This window comes from Eubalaena glacialis, chromosome 18, assembly GCF_028564815.1.
Source record: "Eubalaena glacialis isolate mEubGla1 chromosome 18, mEubGla1.1.hap2.+ XY, whole genome shotgun sequence".
NCBI lineage: Eukaryota > Metazoa > Chordata > Mammalia > Artiodactyla > Balaenidae > Eubalaena > Eubalaena glacialis.
The window spans coordinates 64,059,852-64,068,888 of NC_083733.1; positions in this window are offsets into that span (position 1 = coordinate 64,059,852).

A 9,037-nucleotide genomic window follows, 5' to 3' on the forward strand; every position below is an offset into this window, starting at 1 on the left:
AATAACAATAAATATATATATGTAAATTTTAAAATAAATAAATAAATAAATTTGAAAAAAAATTTAAAGGGATATGTAAAGAGCTCCCACAAATCAATCAGAAAAAGGCAGACAACCGAATAGAAAGACAAGATAGTCAGTTGGCCAATAAGCATACAGAAAAGTATTCAACTTCTGTAGCTGTCAAGGAAATAAAAATTAAAATCACAATGGTGCCAACTGCATAGTTACATTGGCTAAGATAATAAAAATAATATCAAGGAAATCAAGTGTTGAGGATATTACGCTAAGTGAAATAAACCAGTTACAGAATGACAAATGCTGCATGATTCCAGCTATAGGAAGTATTTAAAGAAATCAAACTCTGAAACAGACGGTAGAGGGGCCCTGGGGGAGACTCAGAGAAGGGGAGTTAGGAAGTTGCTATTCAACAGGTGTAGAGTTTCATTTTTGCAAGATGAAAACATTCTAGAGATTTGATGGCCAACAACGTGCATATAATTAACACTATTGTACCGTGCACTTAAAAATGGTTAAGATGGTAAATTTTTTGTTATTTTTTTTTTAACCACGATTTTTAAAAAAGTACTATATAGTGGTTACCAGGGGCTGGGGACTGGGGGTGTCGGTGGACAGTTAATGTCTAGTGGGTACAGAATTCCAGTTTGGGATGATGAAAAAGTTCTAGAGATGGATGGTGGTGATGGTTGCATAATGTGAATATGCTTAATGCCATTGAATTGTACACTTGAAACATGGTTAAACCAGTATGTCATGGATACTTCATCACAATAAAAAATGTTTCCTTAAAGAACATCAAGTGTTGGTGAAGATGTGGAGCAACTGGAACTCCTACACTGCTGGTAGGAGTGAGAATCGGTACAACCACTCGGGAAAGCATTTGTCACTCTCTACTGACACTGAGCACGTGAGAGAGCCATTCAACTCCCAGGTGTGCACCCAACAGCAGCACGTACACATGTTCACCAAATGTATACAAGAGTGTTCATAGCAGTGCTTGTCGTAATGGCTGAAAACAGGAACCTGCCCAAATTCCCATCAACAGTAAGACAGGTGACAACAAGGTCCTACTCTATAGCACAGGGAACTATATTCAGTATCTTGTAATAAGCCATAGTGGAAAAGAATATGAAAAAGTACATATATATGTACATATATATACACATGGCTGAATCACTGTGCTGTACACCAGAAACTAACACAACATTGCAAATCAACTATACTTCAGTCTAAAAAAAAACAAACAAAACAGTAAGACAGGTAAATAGATAGTAAATTATTCACGCAATGGAAAAGTAACAACTGCACACAACATGTATGAATCTTCCAAACAATATTGAGTGAAAGATCCCAGACACAAAGCATACATACTATGTGATATCCTTGATAGGAGGTTCAGACAAAACTAATCTTAAAAAAAAGGGAAAAAAAGTTAAAAAGCAGCTTTCACTGCTGAGGGCCCAGATTCAGTCCCTGGTTGGGAGACTAAGATCCCACAAGCCATGTGGCGCAGCTGAAAAAAAAAAAACCCTAATCTTAGGTATTAGAAGTCCAGATACTGGTAACCCGCAGTGGGTAGTGGCTGTAGCAGGGCAGTAGGGGTATCCTGGGGTTTCCAGTAAGGCTCTGTTTCTTGATCTGGGCATTCATTGCTCAGATATATTCACTCTATGAAAGGTTGTTGTTTTTTTTTAAATACTGGGTCCTACTCCTATTCTTTTTTTTTTTTTTCAAATTTATTTTTTATTTATTTTTGGCTGCATTGGGTCTTTGTTGCTGTGCACGGGCTTCCTCTAGTTGCGGGGAGTGGGGGCTACTCTTTGTTGCGGTGCGTGGGCTTCTCATTGCAGTGGCTTCTCTTGTTGCGGAGCATGGGCTCTAGGGCACGAGGGCTTCAGTAGCTGCAGCACACAGGCTCAGTAGTTGTGGCTCCCGGGCTCTAGAGCACAGGCTCAGGAGTTGTGGCGCATGGGATTTGTTGCTCTGTGGCGTGTGGGATCTTCCCGGACCAGAGCTCGAACCCGTGTCCCCTGCATTGGCAGGCAGATTCTTAACAACTGCGCCACCAGGGAAGTCCCTATGAAACATTTTTGAGTCAAACAATTGTGATGTGTGCTCTTTTCCATATGAATATTACTCTTGAATAAAATTTACATTAAGCTTTAAAAAGATGATCCTTGTAAGTTTCTAACTCTGATTTCCACCAAACTATAAGCTTCCCCAGGGCAGGGACAGTACTAGGTCCAGCCTTGTGTTTTCAGAGCCTAGCCTTGGACACAACACATAAACTGGACTCAGTAAACCTTTGAAATGATTTGCACTCAAGTGCAAGGGGAAGACAGCCGGGCTCTGCTGAGGCTTCCCATGTTGTTTCCAGCCCAAGCCTCTCTCCTAAGTTCTGAATCCCAGTGTCCTTCTCCACATCTCTCCCTGATTGACCACAGGTGCTTTGCTTTCAATGCATCCCAAGCCAGACTCTGCATCACCCCTCAAGCCTGGTTCTCCCCTGGGTCCTCCATCCAGGACTCGAGAATGTCCATCCAGTAGCATGGTGTCTGACTCCCAATATCAGCCAAGGAGAGCATCGCACCCTTGTGCCTGGATTAGCTCCATCTCCCTACCAGGACACAATTTCTGGCCCAGCATTTCTTGGATCTTGTGAAGCAGGCCTCCTCCCCTTCTCCAGTCTCTCCGGTTTCCATTTAGGTTCCTCTCTGTCTGTTCCTCCAAGAGGCCACTGTCTGAACCACTTCCCGAATCTGGTGAGTCTGCATCTTCTCCTCTCCCCGGCGGTTGTAATCTCCCCCTGGTCACTGTATAAAGTGCCTCAAGACCCAGCTACCAGGTCCAGTAGTATTCAAGGCCCAGCTTTCAGCATGAAGCCTTCTTCAACCCTGTCCTATCATCCTGGGGAAGAGTCTTTTTTTTTTTTTAATATTTATTTATTTATTTGCATTGGGTCTTAGTTGCAGCAGGCAGGCTTACCGGCTCCTTAGTTGCAGCTTGTCAGTTCCTTAGTTGTGGCATGAGAACTCTTAATTGCGGCATGCATGTGGGATTTAGTTCCCAGACCAGGGATCAAACCCGGGCCCCCTGCACTGGGACCGCAGAGTCTTAACCACTGTGCCACCAGGGAAGTCCTCTGGGGAAGATTCTGGAACTCCCTCCTCTGGAACCCCACAGACCTCATTCATCTCTCCACTGTAGTTTTTTTTTTTTAAAGATTGATTGATTGATTGATTGATTGATTGATTGCTATGTTGGCTCTTCGTTTCTGTGCGAGGGCTTTCTCTAGTTGTGGCCAGCGGGGGCCACTCTTCATCGCGGTGCACGGGCCTCTCACTATCGTGGCCTCTCTTGTTGCGGAGCACAGGCTCCAGACGCACAGGCTCAGTAGTTGTGGCTCACGGGCCTAGTTGCTCCGCGGCATGTGGGATCTTCCCAGACCAGGGCTCGAACCCGTGTCCCCTGCATTGGCAGGCAGATTCTCAACCACTGCGCCACAGGGAAGCCCCATCCACTGTAGTTTTAATCACAGGGCCTAGAGGCTGTCTAACCTGTCTTAGTGAAGGCAGGGGAGGGCAGCTATTAAAATTGTAAGCCCCTAACCCTCCTACATTGTTGGTAGGGATGTAAATTGGTGCAGCCACTATAGAGAGCAGTATGTAGGTTCCTTAAAAAACTAAAAATAGAGTTACCATAGGATCCTGCAATCCCACTCCTGGGCATATATCCAAAGAAAACTAATTCAAAAAGATACATGCCCCCCAATGTTCACAGCAGCACTATTTACAGTAGCTAAGACATGGAAACAACCTAAATGTCCATCGACAGTTGAATGAATCAAGAAGATGTGGTATTCATATACAATGGAATATTACTCAGCCATAAAAAAGAATGAAATAATGCCGTTTGTAACAGCATGGATGGACTGAGAGATTGTCATACTAAGTGAAGAAAGTCAGACAGAGAAAGACAAATACCATATGATATCACTTACATGTGGAATCTAAAATATGACACAAATGAACTTACCTGTGGAACAGAAACAGACTCAGGTATAGAGAACAGACTTGTGGTTGCTGGGGAGGGGAGGGGTGGAAGAGGGGAGGGGATGGATTGGGAGTTTGGGATTAGCAGATGCAAACTATTATATATAGAATGGATAAATAACAAGGTCCTACTGTACAGCACAGGGAACTATATTAAATATCTTGTAATAAGCCATAATGGAAAAGAAAAAAATTGTAAGCCCTTTCCTAATAACCAAAAAAATGGAAAAAATCCAAATATCTATCAAGGGATGAATGAATAAACAAAATGTGATCCATCCATACAATGGCATATCATTCAGCCATAGAAGCACGGATACACTTTACGACATGGATGAACCTCAAAAATACGCTAAATGAAAGATGCAAGACACAAATGGTCACATATTGTAAAATTCCATTTATATGAAACATCCAAAATAGGTAAATCCATAGAGACTGAAAGCAGGTTAGGGGCTGCTGGGGGCTTTGGGGAGGAGGAACTGGAGAGTAAGTGTTTAATGGGTATGGAGTTTCTTTTGGGGGTGATGGAAAATGTTTTGGAACTAGATAGAGGTGTTGGTTACAAAACATTGTGTATATACTAAATGCCACTAAATTGTTCACTTTAAAACGGTTAATTTTGTGTCATGAGAATTTCTCCTTTATTAAAATAATAATGATAATACTAATAATAGTAATGTAAAGGCCTTCCACCAGGATTCAAGCACCTGCTTCACCACTTAACCTCTTGCTACTGCCGCTTGCTCATGTGTCAAATGGGGATGACAACATTCCTTAGCTCATTTTGTTGTTTTGAGAATTCAGTGAATTCATGCCCACAGGCATGGTACAGTGCCCTGTGTTTGGTGAGCCCGCAGTGACTGTCACCTGCAGGTGGCTGGTCAGAGCGCACCCAGCCAAACACTGCCCAGGTAATCATTACACTTCCTCAACAACCGCTAGGTTTGAAGCTGTAAATGTGTGGCACCCTCATCAAGTGGGTGTTTCTGTGGTCATGGGTAAAGGATGTTGACATGCAAGTTAGCGAAGCAGAAGTATGAGGCTTATTTCAAGTCTTCGTGGTCAGGGTTCTGTTTCAATTCCCCCCCTCTTCCTTCACCCGTTCCCACTGAGTCAACAACTCCCTGATCTGTCCCCTCTTCTCTATCCCAGCCTGGCCTCTCTCCCCTGATCATTAAAACACCATCCTCCTCAAAAATCTGGGCTCCGGTGTCACCCCATTCAGCCCATCACCACCACCAGCAGCAGAGGGAGTGAATACGTAGCTCCAACTCTGTCCCTCCCCTCCTAAATGTCCTTCCATGCCTGGCCCTTTCCCTCAAGAGGAAGTATCAACTTCAGTGAGAGTTATTCAAGAATCTTCACACTCACACCTTCATCTACCCTTGGCGCTCCCTGGTGGTCTAGTGGTTAGGATTTGGAGCGCTCATCTACCCTAACCACACCCCCTTTTAGCCACCACTTCACACACCTTAGCCACATCCCTGAAGATCTCATACCCCTTCCTGTCTCTCCAACCTTCATTCATATGGTCCCATCCCACTATAATATTGTCCCCTTTCTCCATCTTTGCGACACGTGCTTATCCCTTGAGATCTGGCTCAAATATCACCTCCTCAAACAAGCTATCAATACATTCCCTGCTTTACCCCGCCCCCACCCCTGCACTTTCCCGTGGGTGGATTAGAGCACGGTTTAACAACCTCAGCACTATTGATATCTGGGCATTTGGGGGCTGAATGATTCTCTGTTGTGCGGGTGTGTCTTGTGCATTGTAGGATGTCAAGGAGCGCCTCTGATCTCTATCCATGAGATGTCAGTAGCTTCCCCTGACCAGTTTTGACAACCAAAAATGTCTCCAAACATTACCAAATGCCTGTGGGAGAGCAAAAAGTCCCCCACCCCCCAGCAGAACCACTGGGTTAGAGCCTCCCTCCTCTGCACTCAAACAGATACTTCAGTGGAACGACAAACTTTCCCCAGTTCTTCTTTTCAAAGTCACCACAAACACCGTTTCCTCACTCCTGGAAAAGTTTCAAAACAATTAAGTGCATTTCAGTTCCTTTGCATCGCATTCATGGGGGAGGCTTGGGAAATTCCTACATTTGCTCATTTCTTTGTTCCCCGAACTTCTTTCTGTTGTTGTTCCCAATCTGCATTCTACCATACACTGAGAATAACAAGAGGAAGAAGATACAGTTTCTGCCTCAGAGGAGTTCAAGTTCATGGGGTAAGGTTTGGGAAAGGAACAGAAATACGTAACCTATTAAAACACAGTGTGATGAGGTTCCTTTCAAGATGGACATAGGGTATTAAGCGAAAAGCAGGAGTTGGCCAAGCAGAGAAAATGAAAAGCAGCCCAGATAGTAATAACATCAGGTATAAAACAAGGAGGTGGGAGAGGATCTGGCAGCTGTTTGGGCAAGAGTGATCAGTGTGCAGTAGTGAAACCTGGGGTAAAGGAGACAAGGTGAGGTCACATCCCTAGAAACTTTGACTGGTCTCTGCTCTCCAAAGACTTTGTAGCCATGTTGAGGAGGCTGGACTTCATCCTTCAGTCTGTCACACAAAAAACAAATCTGGATTAAGATAAAAAGAGAGTTTGTTCAAAAGGATTATTGCAATAAGGGGAATGGGATTATTGCAACAGGGAAAAGGAAACTTCTCTTTGTTAAAAAACAAGTCTTAATAAAGTTTAAAATATGGAAATCATACAAAGCATCTCTTCTGATCACAGTGGAATAAAACTAGAAATCGATAACAGAAAGGAAACTGGAAAACTCACAAATATGTGGAAATTAAACAGCACGCTCTTCAACAATTAAGAGTCCAAGAAGAAATCACTGGGGAAATTAGAAAATACCTTGGGACAAATGAAAACCAAAACACATACCAAAATTTATGGGATGCTGTCAAAGCAGTGCTAAAAGAAAAATTTATAGCTGTAGACGCTTACATTGAAAAAGAAGAAAGGTCTCAAACAAACCACATAATTCTACAGATTAAGAAGCTAGAAAAACAAAACAAAACTAAACCTAAAGCTGGCAGAAGGAAATAAATAATAAAGATTAGAATGGAGATAAATGAATAGAAAAGCAATAGAAAAAATCAACAAAACTAAAAGTTGATTCTTTGAAAAGATCAACAAGACTGACCAACTTTTTTTAATATAAATTTATTTATTTTATTTTTGGCTGTGCTGGGTCTTCGTTGCTGCGCGTGGGCTTTCTCTAGTCGCAGTGAGTGGGGGCTACTCTTCATTGCGGTGCACGGGCTTCTCATTGTGGTGGCTTCTCTAGCTGCAGAGCACGGGCTCTAGGCATGCGGGCTTCAGTAGTTGTGGCACGTGGGCTCAGTAGTTGTGGCTCGCGGGCTCTAGAGCGCAGGTTCCATGGTTGTGGCACACGGGCTTAGTTGCTCCGCGGCATGTGGGATCTTCCCGGACCAGGGCTCGAACCCGTGTCCGCTGCATTGGCAGCCAGATTCTTAACCACTGTACCACCAGGGAAGTGCAAGACTGACCAACTTTTAACTAGATCAACTAAGAATGAAAGAGAAAAGACTCAAATTACAAAAATCAGAAATGAAAGTGAGAATATTACTACTGATTCTACAAAAATAAAAAAAAAGATTATGAGAGTACTATTAACAATTGTATAGCAACAAATTGGGTAACCCAGATGAATGGACAAATTCCTAGAAACACACAATCTACTAAGACTAAATCATGAAGAAATAGAAAATCTGAATAGACCTGTAACTAGTAATAAGATTGAATCAGTAATTTAAAACCTCGCAACAAAGAAAAGCTCAGGACCAGATGGCTTCATGAATGAATTCTACTAAACATTTAAAGAAGAATTAACACCAATCTTTATTAAACTCTTCCAAAAAATCAAAGAGGAGGGAACACTTCCTAACTCATTCTTTGAGGCCAACGTTACCCTGATACCAAAGCCAGACAAAGAGACTACAAGAAAATAAAACTACAGACAAATATTCCTTAGATATGACAGCGAAACAGACACAACAAAAGAAAAGTGAAAAAATTGGACTTCACCAAAATTAAAAACATTTGTGTATCTAGTAACATTATCAACATAGTGAAAAGGCAACACCCAGAATGGGAGAAAATATTTGCAAATCATATCTCTGAAAAAGGATTAACATCTACAAGATATAAAGAGCTCCTACAACTCAACAAATACAAATAATCCAATTTTTAAAATGTCAAAGACTTGAATAGACGTTTCTCCAAAGAAGATATAAAAGTAATAATGAGCTATTACTTCATACCTATTAGGATGGCTATTATCAAAGAAAGAAAAAATAGGGAGGTTGATGAAGTTTCAGAGAAATTGGAACCCTTGTGCATTGCTGGTGAGAATGTAAAATGTTGAAGCCACTGTGGAAAACAGTCTGAAGGATCCTCAAAAAATTACACATAGAATGACCATATGATCCAGTAATTCCACTTCTGGGTATATACCCCAAAGAAATGAAAGCAAGGACTCAAACAGGTATTTGTAAACCAATGTTCATAGTAGCAGCATCACAATAACGAAAAGGTAGAACAACCAAAGTGTCTATTGGCAGATGAATGGATAAACAAAATGTGGCATATATATACACACACACACACACAGACACACACACACACCAGAATATTATTCAGCCTTAAAAAGGAAAGAAATCCTGTTACATGCTACAACATGGATGAACCTTGAAAACATTATGCTAAGTGAAATAAGCCAAACACAAAAGGATAAATATTATGTGGTCCCACTTATATGAGGTACTTAGACTAGTCAGATTCTTAGAGAAGGGAAGTGAAATGGTGATTACGAGGGGTTGAGGGGAGAGAGGAATGGGAGGTATTGTTTAATGGTGACAGAGTTTAAATTTGGGATGATGGAAAGGTTTCTGGAGCTGGATAGAGGTGATGGTTGCACAGCAATGTG